Source organism: Apodemus sylvaticus, chromosome 7 (assembly GCF_947179515.1).
Source record: "Apodemus sylvaticus chromosome 7, mApoSyl1.1, whole genome shotgun sequence".
Lineage (NCBI taxonomy): Eukaryota > Metazoa > Chordata > Mammalia > Rodentia > Muridae > Apodemus > Apodemus sylvaticus.
Window position 1 is genome coordinate 98,297,587 of NC_067478.1, and position 17,912 is coordinate 98,315,498.

A 17,912-nucleotide genomic window follows, 5' to 3' on the forward strand; every position below is an offset into this window, starting at 1 on the left:
CACCCCGCCCCAGGCACACTCTAGCCAGTCACCCCGCCCCAGGCATGCCCTAGCCAGCCACCCCGCCCCAGGCACGCCCTAGCCAGCTCTTCCACAGCAGCCTGAGGAGATAAAGTGGGAACCCACTAAGCCACATCTAGATTCCTGACCCACACAAATCTGGAGATAATGAATGTGAATTGTCAGAAGCTTATAATTTTAACCCTGCAATAAGTGGATTTGGGGGCTTTAGTAGCAGAGGAGAAATGTGCTTCTGTGCTTCCCCCCCCCCCCCCATCTGGACTCTGGTTCTTTAAATTCTCGTGCCACCACTCAGTGGATGTACAACACCTCCCTGTCAGACAGCCAGATTCCTATGTTGAAGCCTTGGTCCCCAGAATAGCACTGTTCGGAGGTGTCTGGATTGTGAAGGTTCTGATTCCACCAGCGAATCAATCCATGGATAGATCATAGTCAAATGGTCTACAGGCAGGCAGTGGGGAGGCAGGCGGAGGTAGTCCCTCACTGGGGGCATCATGCCTTTGAAAGGTACACACTACCCAGCTGTGTCCCCCACTCTCTGCTTCTTGACCTCGGCGAAAGCGAACATCTGTGCTCTACCATAGGCTCCGAACATCATGCTTCTTCGCTTAGCACAGACGCCTAGAGACGGAACCAAGTGACCATGAACCGAAACCTTCATGTCTAAGAATCAGAAAATACAATCCCTTACCCCTTTAAGCTGTTTTCCTCGGGGGTTTTGTCAGAGGGTGGGGGAGCTGGCTGACAGGGGAGCAGGTGCGCATGCCTGACCCTGCACATGCGCAGAGACTCTCAAGTCTGAATTCTCTCACCACTCCAAAGACTCACAGAGATACAAGTAATCAGGGCCGAAGAAGGACTCCCGTGATGCAGTCAGGTTTCTGTCAGGAATCCAAATACAAGGGTTTTTGCCAGGATCCAAGGTGCCAGAAGGGCGTGGCTGGTGAGGCCTGGCGCTCTCTCAAGCGCTCTTCTATTGCCTGGTTCATGAGATCTGTTTCCATTTCTGGAATGGCCACTGCTTACCTGCTCTCCCTTCTACAGATCCCCTGCCTCACAGGGCTCAGTCTCCACAAGGAAATCACCCCGGGAGTTCTGACCCAGCTGGAGCAAAATCTCAAACTCTTGATCCTTCCTCCCTGCGTCATCCCTCTGTGTGCCCCAGTGCTCCCGGAAGCTAAAGCAGGGGCCAAAGCTCTGCGATTGAAGAATCAATAAAGCGGTGCATTTATGAACAGTCTCCACGGAAGGGGGGATTTGATGCCCCTTCATGCTCTTGTTGACAATAATAACTGATTGCCACACTGATGTGAGGCAGTATAATTTTAAGATCCTCAGAACATGGACCAGCAAAGGACCGGCACGGCAACAGAAAGGCTGCCAAAGCCCTTGCTTCTGTGTGGAGCCCGGGGCCACAGAGGGCCGGGAGGCACTGGCACACGGCTCCGGAGCACCTGCGATTTCATTTTGTTTCTTTCCAAGCACTGGGGAAGAAAAGCAATTTGTTTGCTCTCATACTCTGAAGATGAACTTCCCGTGCTCAATCAAACGTTATTATCCCAATGTAAGTCAATTTACCTTTGAATTTGAAGGCTATTTTCTTCCTAAATGGCTAATTATGGGAGATAGATGGCTGTAAACAGAAGCCAGCGTTTCCCTCACTGCTCAGCTGGTTTCTCCCTGGGTGCCTGGGAGAAGCTAGAGAGGAGGCCCTGACTCTGTAACTGGTTGAGGCCTCACCAGTCTGTGCTTCTGGATGCCTCTCCACTCATGCTCCTAAACACTCCTGAGGTGTTTTTTCATGCCACCCAATGCTCCTCCTCGGAGCCTTTTTGCAGAATTACACTCCCCATCTTAAAGGTGCTAGAAGGGGTTACCTCAGCTGCAGAGCTGCTCCGGAATGCCCCTTGCTCTCCCACAGCTAGCGTGGCAGGAGGGAAAGGAGTGCATAGGAGGGAATGAGAGTGAACAGCACAGGTTTCAGGAGACAAGAGATCTGAGATGAAACCCGGTCACCCAAGGCTGCTGCTTTGATTCTCCTGGCAAAGCCAGGACTAGGCCCCGTAGGACCGCGACCCTTGCTGTGGCACGATCAACAGGGCACTGGAGCTGATGGAATGGCCGAGCTTGTTTACTGACAGGAGGACCCAGACAAGGAGGTTAGCCACGCAGCACTGCTGTTTGCCTTTTGATCAATTTTAGGTCAAGGAAGGGGACTCATGGTGTGCACAGGGCCTCCCACAGGCAGGGCAGCACCATTAGAGCTTCTGAGGACAGGCGGTGTCGCCTGTGGTGTGAGGGTCTGCAGGAACCCAGCTTCCTCTTCCTCTCCGGGCCTCTTGTACTCTGCATGAGGCCAGAGAGGCCCTAGGTAGGTGCCTCCTGCTTGTCCATGCCTGCCTGTGCTCAACACCTCATTAGATCTTCACTACCATCTTCCCAAGACAGAGGAGGGAAAGGTCCAGAAAGGTCAAGTGTTGCGTCTGAAGTCACACAGCTATTAAGTGACCAGAGCAAGTCTGAGTCCCTGAATGTTGAGACCTCTGATTTTGCCATCTGACCCCAATCCCATCACAGAAAGGATAGGTGTGATTCTGTGCTAAGCATGGAAGACCAGTCATCTCTTCAGACCTTTGTCACTAAGCTCACGGTCCTCATTTTGACATCAAAGGCACGACTTGGATATGCTCATTTGCCCCAGCTTACTGTGCTGTGTGGGGAAGCTGGAAGTCAGGCAAGAAATTGGGGGGCTGGGCATTTCAGAACAACTTTGGACAAGTTTAAAACCATCGTCAAGGTCAGACTGACAGCCCGGAGTGAGAGCAGCCCCCGCTCTCCCTTGGTCATGTCTTCAGGGGTCTCAGAAGCTCATTGGTAGAGGCCAACACATAGATACCTGGACAAGACACTATTTGTCATCTTTTGACTTAGAGATGCAGCTCTCAACATATCAGATATGTGCCTATCTGATAGGTTGCAACACCCACAGGGGTCACATATCAGATATCCTGCCTATCAGACCTTCACATTACAATCCACGACAGTAGCAACATGGCAGTTGTGAAGTAGCAATGAAATAATTTTATGGCTGGGGTGGGGGTGTCACCACAACATGGGCAACTGCATTAAAGGGTCGCAGCATCCGGGTGGTAGAGAACCACTGACTTAGAGGGTCCTGAGAATGCATGTCCATGTGCTGGCCCGTGCCGTGTTGCAGGCACATTGTCAAGATTCTCCATAGGAACAGAACGGATAGACTGGATAGTAGGAGAGGACTTATTAGAGTGCACTACAGGATGTGTCCATCTAGTCCAACAATGGCTGCCTCTGGACAGAAAGGCCAAGAATCAGATAGTTGTTCAGTGCGCAAGGCTGGATGCCTGGGCTGGTCTTTAGTGTACTTCGGAATATGGAAGAAGTCGGTTCTAATACCAGTGAAGGAATGTCTCAGGAGCAAGATAGGGGGCCCTGCCATCAAGAGTGAGGGCAAGCAAGCGGAACACAAAGCTCCCTTCTTCCATGTTCTCTTTTCTCCTTTTCTTTTCTGTTTTGAAAATGCAGGCCGCAACCAGAAGGTGTGGCTCACCCAGATCTAGGGTGGACTTTCTCACCTCAAACAGTTCAATTAAGAACACTCTCTCACAGGTGTGCCCAGCTGCTTGATTTTTTTTTTTTAACCGATCGTGGTCAAATGACAATCCGGATTACTCTTGCAGGAGGTGTCTGCACATTTGAGATTCTCCTGTAGACTCTGAGGTGCAGTTACCCAGGGCAGGGAGAAGAGACCGGGTGGCCCATTTCACTTAGTAGTTTGATTAAAACAATAAATTCATGTTGAACCCAGATGGGCAGGTGAGGGCTCATGCCAGCTCCAACTGCATCCTGGCATCTTTTCACAACAGCTGTGGAGAGAAATCGCTCTCTCCCCTGTGACAGGACTCCCAGTTCCTAATGGCTTAAGGAATAGTCGTCTCCGAGTCTAGGGAAGGGACACTGAGAATGGACCTGGGGGCAATTGTGAATGGATTTGAGGATGGGAGATTTGACAAGGACAGGAAGGGGACAGCAGGAGAGGGCCAGTGCCACGGCCTTAGGGATCTGCCCTATCTGGTCCCTGCCTCTCCAGCTCTCCACAGACTGCTGAACTGTAAGGGATGGGTCCTGGGCCTCTGAGCCTCTGGGAGGGCTGTGAGCCTGAGCCTGAGCCCCATGTTGGGCACTGATGGCACGCAGCTGGCCGTGCTGACAGTCCAGGCTCTGCGGCATGCCAGAGAGCTGCATCACATGCCAGCTTTGCCAGTTGTCACTTTCCTGGCCCCAGAAGACTGGCAGCTCTGGGCTTGATGAGACCGCTACAGGGATGATGAGGGAGCAGGGAGGCGGGAGAGACGCCATGTTTCTCTAAGGCTGGCCGGGGTTTTGTTTATGCTCAGCACCCATGTCCCTTCCTTAGACTAGCTTCTAGACAAGGTCAGCTTCACAGTGCTGACTTTAGGAGGGGTAAATAATCTTACCACTTACCCTTTAATTGGCTCCCTCACTCCTCTTTTATCCTCTTCCTCCCTACCATCTTCCTTTCTAGTCATCCATTAATGTCTATGACACTCTCTTACAAAAGGCAAGATGCAAGGTGGTAGAACAAGAAAGGTGGTGACTAAGTCACTCCTTCTGTCTTTGTGCTGTCACCCAGATCTGACAAAGGGGAGAGCCTATGGTGGTTTGGGTATGTTTGGCCCAGGGAATGGCGCTATTAGGAGGTATGGCCTTGTTGGAGTAGGTGTGTCCTTGTTGGAGGAAGTGTGTCACTCTGGAGGTGGGCTTTGAGACCTTCTCCTGGCTGCCTGGAAGACAGTCTTCTCCTGGTTGCCTTTGGGACAAGATGTAGGACTCTTAGCTCCTTCAGGCCCATGCCTGCCTGGATGCTGCCATGCTTCCTGCCTTGATGATAATGGACTGAACCTCTGAACTTGTAAGCCAGCCCCAACTAAATGTCTTTTGTAAGAGTTGCATTGGTTATGGTGTCTGTTCATAGCAGTGGAAACCCTAACTAAGTCAGAGCCCATAGTCGTGGAGAAACCCCAGAAGGTCTGGGGCTTCTGAAACCAGACTGTTCCCTAAGCCCTGGCTACCATGTGCTCTTGAGTATCCCCTACTCTATTCCTTACTTAGAATAAGAGCTACCACTGTTGGTTCCAGATCAAGTGCTTGGCTTGCAGAGCCCCAGCATACGCAGAACCCCACTTAGCCTTTGGTATGGTACAGATATTGGAGCAGCTGATCAGGCCCTATAGTTTTATAATAAAGGGCAATCATTCTGCCTGTGGTCTTGTGGATGTGTGCTGCAAGCCACATCCAGCACTTTGCCTGGCGCTCTGCTGACCACGGTGGTTTATCCAAAGTGGCAAAGAATGGCTTTGCCCTAAGGTAGACATTGGGCTTTGGATCATAACAAAACAAGAGGTCTTAGAGATGGTGAGGGCAGGAGGGAAACAGCACAGCTTCCTAACTGTGGTGTTTAGCCCCTGAGCCCCCTCTCCTCATCCGAAGAAAGGCACATCATGGCAGGCTGGCTGGGGGATTAGGAGCTAATGTGATAGTATGTGTAAAAATATCATGTAAAGTGCACAATGGCAGATTTGATCAGCGTTATGCTCTCTTGCACTTCAGCTAAGACTCCTAGTCAGAGGTCGGGTATGGCTGGGTTGGCCTTAGGCTGTAGTCCAGCTAGTTCTTCTAATTCTGGCTTATTTCTACCATTTTGCCATGACTCCTGCACTCCCTGATTTCTCCACCAAGGAGGTCCCCATGGTTAATTCTCTTTAATAGTGGGTTCCAGTAGTTTGAAAAAAAAAACTGGGATTCCCGCCAAACCACATCTCCAGTCTGTAATGCTAACCCTAACTTTTGTCAGTTATTTCCAGGTTTCTGGCCAGGTTCAGTATGCCACAGTCAAGGTCTGTCAGGGTGGCTGAGTCTTCAAGCACAGGTACAATAACAGAGGACCCTGGTCTCCTGGCTGGAGACTGCCTGGGTCCACATTCGTGGCTCAGAGAGCAATGATGAGGGAGGGGCCTGCGATCACTGGGCAAAGGGAGCGGAGTGGGATGTGGGTGTTTCAGGCTGTGGTCCAGTTCCTGGGAAAAGATGGAGAGGCTGCAGAAGGCTGGGAGAGAGGCTCGGCCCACTCTCTGCATCTCAGAGCACGCAACGCAGACTCTGCTCCCAGCCTGAGCTGGGCATTCCATTTCTCAGAGACAACTAGCGTGTTTTAATAATGTCTACTTGGGTTAATGAAAGTTGTCGGTTTCATTTAATAAATACATCGCCATTCTTGGCCGTATGTCTCATCACGCTGAGCCTGCTGCACATCCTTTGCCTGACACTGGAGCTAGGGAAGAGGCCAGCAGGGCCCACTAACGAGAATGTGCTGTGGAAAGAACAGACTTAGCCTCCCTAAAAGCAGAGTGCTCAGATTGCTATTATTGACCTTCCTCTCAGGACCAGACCAGGGACAAGGCAGAAGGGACTATCACCAGGGACAAGGCAGAGGGACTATCACTGATGCCCTCTATTCATTTTTTAGCACAAGAAGGAAGCACACACTCAGTGTCTCTGGGCAGGACACAGGCAGCTGCCACGTGACACAAAGGCATATAGATATCAGATCCTGTTTGACTTTGGGTCCAGCTGGCCACCACTATCTCTGTGAATTTGGGTAACTTATCTCTCCCCGCTTCCTTCTTTCTCCATGTAATATGGAGAGCGTGTGTTTGCCTCACAGTGCTGCTGGGAACATTCAGAAAAAGGCAGACAGGGCTCAGTGCTCAGCACATAAACACCCAAATCAGAAAGGGGACCAGGAGTCTTCGGAAGCCACCACTTAGTGTCGTGTACACATGCATGGACACTGGAGTTGTGCTGCCTGAGTTTAGAGCCATGCTGGGCGACACTGGGCAGTAACGTAACTCTTCTGGGCCTTAGTTTCCTAATCTGTAAACTCTAGGAAACTGATGACACTTATCTTCTTGGCTTGTTGATTGGATTAAACATGTGGGTGTACAGAAGGATGTCGTCAGGACTCAGAAGATGCTAGAGATTACTAATACCATCCACAGGACTAATACGGTTCATAGGGTCATTTCATAGGACTGTGGGGGAAAGGAAGCCCGGATATTCTGGGGCTCTTATGTCACCTCAGAGTAGTCACTGGGCCAGATCCCAGATGGCTCCACACTTGGTAGGGCCTGGCAGCAGTGGAGGAGATCCTACACACTGCAGGGCAGGAGGCAAGGCAAGGTGACCTCAGAGGGAGGATGGAGAGAGCCAGTCCAGGTTCCCGGCTCACAGGAGGCAGTGAGGAGGGAGGAGACTCAGAGCGTGTTTGTCATCCTGGGACCCTTTCCCTGGAACTCCATAGGGACATTAAAATTTAAACTAATGTAAACAACACACTTGCTTTCTCCATCTTCTTTCCCCCAACCCTGTTGCAATTTCTTTGCTAAAAGTGCAGGCCGATCAAAGACAGGAAGGCGTGTCTAAGGGCGGGGATGCCCTGGGTGTGGGGGAGGTGACCAGGTGAATCTAGCCTCTTTGGAGCTGGACCACCGCGCAGCCTGGTACTTACAATAAGATCCTCTCTCTCTTGCCCCGTTAAACAATTATTTCTTATTCCCTACCGAGGGGAGAGTCTTTCCAGCAGTTGGGCTTACCTGGAGGCTGCCGAGTGGCCAGAACCTTCCAGGAGGCCAAGGGCTGTTTGGGGCTCAGCCGTGAGGATGAGTCGGGTGGCCCACTCCACGAGCTACCCTCAGTGACAGAACAGCCGAGCTGAGATTAGCTGTTGTCTCTTTTCCAGAAGAGGAAACCGAGTGGCCACGTATAGATTTTGCCCTAATGCAAAACTGTAGATGGTTTTGAACAGAACCATCATGCCTGACTGGGCGGGGTCTGTTTTCTGTGTGCCAGCTGGGAGAGGGAGGGCAGGCACGCCTGGATGCGGGGCGCAGGACTCTAGCTGGCCATAGCAGCCTCCTTCCACTTGGGGGAGCAGGCTCTCCACAGGTGGGTTGTCCCCTGGGAGCAGCCGTGCAGCTCCTGCATCCAGGTTCAAAGATGTCCTATTGCCGGTCTTAAGTGCTGGCTGCTTTTAATTATGTAAGGTGTTCGGTGTCTTTTACCGCCCTCAGACATGACACCCACAGCCGTCCTGGCAAGGTCAAGCAAAGCTCCAATTCTGCATCCTTCCAGCCATGGTCTCTTCTGCCAGCCACTTTACAGGTGGAGAAACTGAGGCCTTCCTGACTTGCTCATGGCTCGCTCTCCTCCGGGGAGCTTTGCGTCTTCGCTTTGGGTTTAGTTTAGCAAGGTAAGAGGAGAATCACGGCCACTGAGTGAGAGAGAGCTTATAGCCTGTAGGTGCAGCAAGGCACTCTGATCATTAAGGCCGAGGGTGGGGGTGGGGTGGGGAGGCAGTCTGGAAGGGGAAAAGGGGGTGGGCTATCTGAGCAATATGGCGGCTGCTCAGTCTTAGAAGAGTCCAGGGGCGTGCAGAACTCCTGTGAGCTGTCTCTGATGACGTTCGCAGCTCTGTGTTTCATCAACCCAGAAGTGTGGGTGTGCTAGCTTGGTTCGTGTACCAATTGTCAAAATGTGGCAGGAGTGAGTAGGGACAGTGGAGAGTCTCTTTCAGGACAGACAGGGGAGAAAGGCAGGATAGCAAAAAGGAGAGATTAGAGAAACCCCTACAAAAAACCTCCCACCCACCTGGCAGCCGGTGCAAACAAGACTTAAAAAAAAAAAAAAAAAAAAAAAAAAAAAAAAAAAAAAAAAAGGACCACAAAGACTTTGTGAGATCTAATTAGTGGACGCCTACCTCCCAGACTTCCTGAGCCTCTCTCCTCCTCTAGCCCCAGGCTATCTCAGGAATTAAGCTGCCTAAGATCACCTCATTAAATTCACTAACCTTGCTTTTCCGCTACATTTAGCCTCTGGTGCCCTTCCTCTGTCCCTGGGAGGTGCCTGTCTGGCATTCCACTAGTGTGTCTTCCCAGGTTGGTAAAACTATGATCTGCTCCTCCCTAAATGGCTTCCTCCCTCACAAAGCTCCTTGCTTCTGAGCTCTGAAGGCATGGGGCGCTAATCCAGACACCTGGCTCTACTGCAAGAAGACACCTACATGCCCAGTACAGGAATGAGGGAGGAGGGGCAGTTAGAAGCAAAGCGCTGGGTCCACTTGCCTCCTACTAACCAGCTCCAGCTTGTATTTCTTGGTGCCTCGGATCTGGGGCTCCTGGCATGGGATGAGTGACCTAACCTGGAGGGCAAGCTGTTGCAGGGCTCAGAGAGCCCCTATGGTGGAGGCAGGCAGTTCAGAGGCAGCTCTGCATCCTATTAAATAAATGAGTCACCACTGTGAGTTGGTAGCTGAGGCAGTTGCACCGGAGGGGTATTTGTTAGGGAAGAGAACTGGAGGGCAGTTTGCACCATGGGGGGGGGGGGAGGGGGGATGGTGGCGTGGGGGAGGGGAGAGCTAACCCGATGGCCAACTTGAATGCTACACAGATTGGTTTTAGCTGAGAAGCCCTAGCTGACTGTCTACGGACTTGGAAGAGTGTCCTATCTGCTGAGGTCCAAATGCCAAGAAGCCATGGGACCAGGGAGGGGCAGCTTCTGATGAACAGGTAGAATCAAGAGCTACACCCTCGTGGCCCTGGGCAGCTTGCCCTCTGGTCAGGAGAACTGACGGGTGTCTTCTCCTGGGGCTGGTGGCTGAACTGGTTAGACATTATGTAGTACTTATTGCGTACGATTTCTTTTAGAGTATCCTGAGCATGGGCAGTGGAGCAGAGCTACTCCTGCCTGGAGACGTGTGTGAGCCTTTCCCCCTCAACCTGCCTGAGGTGACTGAAGAGATGTCAACAGGAAGGACTTCGTGAAAGGCAAGTGTCAGGGATCACTGCATAGGTGAGTAATGCGCAAATATGTCCGAATGTAGAAAAGGACAATCTAACAGGATATGCCAAGACCACGTTCTCAGTAAAAGGAGGTTTATTTGACCCAGAGAGACAAAGGACAGGGAATAAGAGACAAAGACTGGAGATGGAGGATGTGGGAGAAGAGAAAAAAATGGCAAGGGAGAAGGGGACAAAAGTGTCTCTGGAGAAAGAGAAGGCAGATGTGGCTGATAGGCAAATGGTAGTTGATAAAGGGACAAGAAGAAACCCCAGAGCTAGGATGGGATGTTTAATTTTAATTGGGCATGTTAATTAGGGCTGGTAGTCAGTCTCAGGACCCGGAAGTGACCAAATAAGGAAATAGGCCGCGGTGGCTACTCACTAACAGTATTTAGCAAGCGGGAAGGAAGGAAAGGCGGAGGACAAAACCTACTGGCGCAATGCTTGCCATGCTCTGGCCTGCTAGAGCCCTTTGGCCACAGCTTGGCACGAAGCTCCTTTCTGGGAACCTCTGAGGTATGCTCTCCTGTAGAAACCTGAGCCCCAGTGGGCCTGGAGAGGACTGGGGTAGTGGGTCCTGTCCTGGTGACTGTCAGCCTTGGCTGCCGGTTGGAATTATCTGAAAGCGCTTCAAAAACTCTGACCCCTAATTCCTGACCAGAAAGGCAGATTGAATTGGTCGGAGGAGCTGCTTTGAGGCGGCAGGTCCAGGGTGATGGAACATGCAGCTAGGGCTGAAAGGGACACACACCTGGTTCCCACTCTTCCTGTGCCAGTTTCTCTGTTGTGAGCAGTAATAGCTGGCAACATCAACTGTCCGTTTACTGTATAACAGACAATACAATAAAAAAATTTATAAACATCGCTTCATGAATGCAGAACAGCAATGTTGTTGAAAGGTATTGTGGTAATTTTCAGCTTATTAATGAAGGAACGGATTTGGCCAAATTAGGTAAACTGGCCAGTGTTACACGCGTGTTCAGTTGCAAGGACGAGTCTGACCCACTTACAAAGCCTGTGCTCCTACTCATCAGGCACATTGTCTCCTGCTTCAAAAGAGCCCGGGGATGGTGCCCAGAGGTTGGAGTCATTTCGATGTCCCATTTGCAAGAATAGTTTGGTGAACAGTTCCCAAAGCAATGAGGCTCAGGAATGACTGGCCAACCTGGCCTGCCCGTCACCTTGTGACAATAAGGAAGGGATAATGACCAATGTTGTACTCACTTAATCTAAAGAGGAGCTATGGTTTGTAGACCACTTGGCAAACACATGACCTGGTACTATGACCAAAGGTCTGGGGGAGCCAATGATGGAAGTCCAAAGGGGCCATTCCCTTGTTCTTGGGGGCCAGGACTGCAGGTAGGACATGGGAGGGTGGGTCCTGCCGGGGTGCATCTTTTCCTGGGTCCCTTGGAAGGCTTACCACCTCCCTCAGAGCATTGGTCATTGGAACTGACCTCAGTGGTCTCCCAGACCTGGATAGGTATGGGCAAAGCTGTTTTCTCGGAAAGCCAAGAACACGATTCCAGATGCTGCAGCCTTAGCCATGTGACTGGGGGAGCAGCTTTGGAAGTTGTGACTTTTGGACATACATCTCTATGACAGGAGGAAGCTAGACCTACGGAGGTCTCTCGACCATCTGTGATACTTCGCCTCGGCCCTTTCTTCTAGCTGCCGAGAGCACAGTGGCCTCCTACGCACTCCCTGATCACCAGGGCTGCCTCCCTCTCATCTGCTGTCTTAGATCTAACCTAGCCAAGGTTATGTCTGAGTTTGGCTCCTCGGCTTCGGCTGCCAACAGTGTGCTGCTCTGCTCTGCGCCTGCCTTCAGACCACTCGCTGTTCCACTGTGGTTCTTCCTCAGAGCCTGATCTTCAAGGATGTCTCCTGACTCTGGCTCTGGCAGGCCTTGTGCACACTTCCAATTCCTGTTATGTTAGTCAACTGTTGCCGTGACAAGATATTGGGAACAACTGAAAAGGGAGAGAGATTTGTTTTTGGTTCCCGGTTTCAGAGCTGTCAGCTATGATTGCTTGCTGTGGACCTTGACGGGGGAAATGTAAATCAGGGACACAGGTAAGAGCAGAACAGCTCGCCTTTTGGCAGCCAGGGAGCCGAGCAAGAGAGCACAGGAGTAGGAATGGGAGGAGAAAGAAAGAGAAAGCACATATGGGGATAAAACAGAGCCTCCAGGGTACACGCTCACGGATCTACTTCCGCCACCCAGGCCTTACCGGCCAGTAGCCATTTCCGCTGTGAACAGAGTGATGCATCCATAGAGCGAGTTAATGCCCACACAGTTCAGTCGTCTCTCAATGGCGCCACCTGCTGGGACAGAGCCTTCAATGCTAATTCTTTTCTTTCCGGTCACACTTAGAGCATAATGCTCACCTCACCCGGCCTTTTTCTCCACTGTGCTGGTTACTGCTAGACTGACATAGTTTTGGTCTGTGTGCTGATCAATCTCTCTCTTCCAACCAGCATAGGGGTTCCAAGGGAGGGAGGAGCATGTCTATGTGTCCACAAAGTAGCTTGAGCAACCCCGGCATTTAATGAGTGCTCGATCCGTCAGGATCAGAGTGAGCACGTTTATGCGTTCATCTTCTGTCTTATACTTTTTGCTGTGCTAACAACTGTCTGGAACTTGGAAGCTACTGAAGATAAGTTTTAGAGGATAAAGTCTTGCCTCCAATCACTCCAAGCTGGTTTCAAACTCATGGCAATCCCGTGCCAGCCTCCTAAATATCTGTGATTAGAGACTGGCACCTACAGGTTAGATTTTTGTTTTATTTTTTAAACGAATGAGTGTGTTAGTTGGGAGGTTGTCTTACCTTCTGTGTTTATTTATTTATGATACAAACTTCTTCAGAAGCACATTAAAAATGACGGAATGCCATTGCAGATAATGCTTCATTTTGGAAGTTCAAGCATCGCCAAATTGGCTATGGCTTCTGTGACTCAAGCGTGCATGTGCACACACACACACACACACACACACACACACACACACACACACACAGTGTATGGTTAGACTATTTTCTAAAGCACAAACCTTCATCTACATGTTTGGCTTTTCCACATGAGTATAGGAAGTGGATAATTTGGCTAACGAGTTCCGATCCATGTCCTGATTTCCATCTGGGATCAGAACACCTAGCAGCCAATCAGTCACCTTAATTTTCCCACCCACTCTGTAATCATCTGATTGATGCACAATTACCTCCCCTGCTTCCACGCGCTCCCCCTTTCTCATGTTTCCCATCCAACGCCAGATAACCTTCATTTTTTCCCCCATTTATTTTGTATGTGTTGGCCACAGTTTGATATAATTATTTTTGCAATCATCTTCTATTAGGTGAGAGAATAGTGCAGCAGAGAAGGAAGGGAAAAGAAAATAAATGCCTTCCTGACAAGTCCTAATATTTTATGTTCACAAATAATCTCCCAATATCAGAGCAATAATATTATTTTCTCAATGTGCATTTATTAAAATGTAAAGTAGCTCCATCATATTGGGAACTAAAACCCCTGCATTACCTTGGCCAGAAAAATATCACTTATTTATTTCAGATTACATTTCTGGAATTTTAATATTGTTGCTCCCCCACCTCCCGACTCTATAGTCTTTCTCCAGCAGGGGAGTGAACCTGACGACTCGATTTCTAAAGAGGCCTTGCTGAATGCTCAGGGCCTTAATTCGGTTTTAAGAATTGCTTTTGGCTCTTGATTTACGATGAGGTTCTTTTCTGTGTAATTCTTTTGGCTGAAAACTGAATAGAGGTCTCCCTTTGTGGCTGGCATTTTGACACTGCATTTAAAGACAGGGTCCAGGGCTGTGGAGCGGGAAGCAGAGAAGACTCAGCAAGGGAGAAGGTAGGGCTGGGGCGTAGCTGAGAGGCAGATGTGTGTAGAATGCAGGAAGCTCTTGGTTCAAGCCCTGCACGCGTACACACACACACACACACACACACACACACACACACACTCACACACACATACAGAATTAATTCACTGTGGTGGGTTTTAGGGGCTGGAGGAATTAACTCTATTATCTTTCCTTATTACAACCAGTGGCACACACTTTAGACCCTAGTTCAAAGTCAAGATGTTAATTTCCAGAAAGCTTAGTGCAAAATATCCTAGATTGGGGAATGGAGAGATGGCTTAGTGGTTAAGAGCAGCGACTTCGCTTCCCAAGGTCCTGAGTTCAATTCCCAGCACTCACATAGTAGCTCACAACCATCTGTAATGCATTCCCTCTTCCAGGGTGTCTGAATGCAGAGCATTCATATATAAGCTATAATATATATAATTACAATTATATATAACAAATAAATAAATATTTTTTAAAAAGATCCTAGATTGGAAGTCAGAAGCTAGGAAAACTGGTCTTTTCTTGCTTCCAAGAAATTGTGTGACCCTGGACGAATCGCTGACACTCTGTGGACTGTTTCCTCAAGCCCAGAGGAAATGTGAAGTGAGAATAGATGAGGTTTAGTCCTGGCTGTGCGTTAGAATTCTCCAGAGAGCTTCAAAAAGTATACCAAGTCAGCGTGGATGGAAGAGATCTCACCAGGTCCCATTTTAGATGAAGAGCTGCCAGCAACGAAGGGCTTTTGAGAGAACCAATCTCCTTCAGGGATGAGTCCCTGAGAGGCCATGCAATCCCATGTGGTCACCTCTAAACAGGTACACTATGAGCAACATGAAATGGACTCAGCAACAGGTCGTATGTATGTACATGCACACATATAGGCATGTACCAGTAATGACTAAAGAATAAGAGGTCATGAGTTTGAAAGGGAGGGGAAGAGACATGGGAGGAGTTGGAGGAACGAGAGGGAGGGTGGAAATGGTATAAATACAGTACTTGTGTATGAAATTCTTAACAAAAACAAATTTAAAAAATATACTGAATGCCGAGGCCCTTAGGACAAAGAAGCCAGAATTTCTGGGGGATGGGTGAATGTGCCTGGGTACTGGTGGATTTATTAATGTGCCATGCATGATCCTTCAGCAAGCCAGGGATAAGCTAGGCAATGTCTTACCAGGTAAGGTTGGAGAGACTTGTGTGCAAGCAAGTGGGCCTCAGTCTCCTGGTCATCTCTAGGTGACCTTCTTGTCTTTGTATCTGGGGAGTAGATTTTCTTCACGATATGCCTTTGGCAACTGGACAGGATGGAGCAAGAAATCATGGGTGTAGGGGGCATTGCTGTGTTACCGTTCCACCCATGAAGCATGGTGTCAGCATTTCCTTTCCTTGCACACATACACTGTGATCGCATTACTGCATAGCCCAGAGTACTCAATAGAGGGGTGGGAGCAATTGCTCCCAGAAAATCTTTCATCAAAGTGATGGCGTAGCTAAAGGCAGGGCAGGGATATTACTGAGATGGCATTGCCAATTAGTGGACAGCCGCAAGGAGGACTGTGAAAATGGAGGTCCGGGAGAATGGATGGAGAAAGACTAGAATGGAACAAAGAGAGTCAGTACAGAGGGGGGGATGGGTGATGCTGGAGGGAAGAGTGATGCCCTTAGAATGGGGCAGGCTGTTGAAGGTCATGGTGCTCTTTCTGAGTCACAGGAAGGCTTGTCCAGGAAGATTCAATAGAGTTAGAAGCAGCGATGGTCCTCCTGTGTGCAGATTAGCCTTACAGGTGTTTCTGGCACCTTGTTCCTGGAGGGGTCGAGGGTGGGTGTGGCAGGAGGGTGTTTTTAGTTCAAAGAAGACATTGGCATTTGAGACTCATGCCTTTGAATTGGTGTCTGCCATCCCACGTGCAGCTCATAGCAAGCCTATGATGTAGGTATTGGTGATTGCATTTCTTTTTCACAGGTGAAGAAACTGAGGCTTGTGGGAACATTCAGGGATTAAGTTGAGAAATTAAAGTGAGTGTGTCTTACCTAGTTGTGCCTTGAAAAACTTAGATTTCACCGTTATGCTATCTCCTCCTCTCTCATCTCTCATGCGGGCATGCTGAGGGTGTCGAGGACCTAAGAGTGTTTTCATAGGCACCCAGCTTTGTGGCCTCACTGCTTCTGCAGGGGGGCTATGACTCCTGGTAGACCTGCTGGCCTGATAAGCTCCCCCCAACCCCCAGAGCAGAAGAGCTGAGCTTGTCAGAGCTGCAAAAGTGTTTTTTCTGCCAGACAAACATGGGTTTGGGAGATTGCCACACCCCTAAAAGTAAATGGTAGATCATAGGAAAGCATCCCCTTTCCTCAGGGAGAGATAGTACAGAGAGGTCCAGTGGGTTCTCTGTGGAGTTTGCAACTGTGTCTAGGGCTTCGGTGAACTGAAGTTTGAAAAAATAAAGAAAAGTTCAAGACTGGATATCCATTTTAATTTGTGATTTTTAAAACTTACACTGATCTACTTTCAAAAAGAATTTAAAGAGGCATGTCGTTTTCTCAGGAAAATAAAAGATGCCCTCTAAATGGTTTCCTTGTGTGAGCATTGCTAGCAAATCAGACTACTTATCCCATGTGGTAGGCTGTGGAACAAGTTACGGAAGCCTAAAGAAGAGCCTGTGTTGACTCCTTCCTAGGTGCTTGACATAGTGTTACACTTCAGTCATGGAACCTTGGACTTGGACTGCTTAGCTGACTTCTCTAGAGACTCACCATAAACAACCAGTGAGCCTAAGATTTGAACCTGCCTTTGTCTGACTCCAAAGGGATATATTAGCATATTTTTATTATTATAAAACAACACCAGTAAGCTGATAGCTTTTTGAAGCAAAGGGACTTTATATTTTAGAGGTTGAAAAATCCAATCCAAGATCAGGCAGTCCTATGAGCTCTGGTGAGGACCTGTAGTGAATAGGATCATGGATGGAACTTGTATAGCTGTGAGATTATAGTGTAGGACAGGAAACTAGAGAGCAGTCAGGGACCAAGGCTACTCTTACAAACAGCCAACTCTGTCAAGAACCACCCTAGGATTCCATGAGAGCTATGCTCTGTTAGGTTTTCATTTTGGTGACCAAATACTTATGAAAAACTAATTTGAAGGATAGAAGATTCCATGGTCACATGGTTCCATGACTCCTGGATGATAGTGAGTTGGGTGCATCATAATGGTGGGTGCAGGTGACAGAACAGAGATGGCGGCCAGGAAGGGAGGACAAGTTATGACCTTCAAAGTCACCCCCAGCGGCCTATTTCATGGAAGAAGTCTTCAGCTCCTAAGAGTCCCTTCCATTCTGAACTTATCAATGAATGAACCTGCTTGAAGAAGCTAGTGCCGTAAGAGGCCAATCTCATCTCAGTTGTGGATTAAGCCTAAATAAAACACATAAGCCTTCAGGAAGGGGACCTCACATCCAAAACATAGCATGCACTAACCCCGTCCAGAAGCAGGACCCTCAATGATCTAAAGTTCTTCCACTCTACTTTTCCTCTTAAAGGTTCTACCACCTGAGGCTGGACTCGAATACTTTGTTGGCTCTTTTATCTTCCACCCTTCTCTATCCCCTTCCACCCTTTTAATATCCTAACACTAGATAGGAGAGGAAAAAAAAGCATAGAGTAGAAAGGAAAGAGATCCTTCAATAAAGTAAGGGCTTGGAAAGGGAGCACTGTTATTTTTAGACTACTTCCTGATGATTAGGGGCCTTCAAGTTCTTGGGGCAAGTTTGATCTCCATTATCAGGATATCTGATTTCTTCTTTCTTCTTTGCACATGACTACTTAACAAACAGCAGCCAACAGTAACCAACCAACAGCCAACAACCCACACCACCTCTCAGGGTCACATTTATATACACTCTGAAAAGTTTCCAGAGTTCCAAACATCACACAATTGCAGAACCTATATGCAACTGGCAAAATCATGTCCCTGCTAGAGCATAAGGCAAATCACAGTTCTCTACTGTGGACAGTCAGAAGCAGCCCCATGTTCTACACCTAGGATCAAAATAAAACTATATTCTCAT

General features: G+C 48.9%; 1 long non-coding RNA gene across 1 annotated transcript in view; it reads left to right on the forward strand.

Annotated features, from left to right (window-relative positions):
- Nucleotides 1-17,912, forward strand: part of LOC127689263 (uncharacterized) — a 129,240-nt gene that overhangs the window by 54,247 nt on the left and 57,081 nt on the right. Inside the window, exon 4 of the long non-coding RNA XR_007978870.1 lies at nucleotides 9,840-9,984. This is a non-coding gene — a long non-coding RNA (uncharacterized LOC127689263). The remainder of the gene's footprint in view (nucleotides 1-9,839; nucleotides 9,985-17,912) is intronic.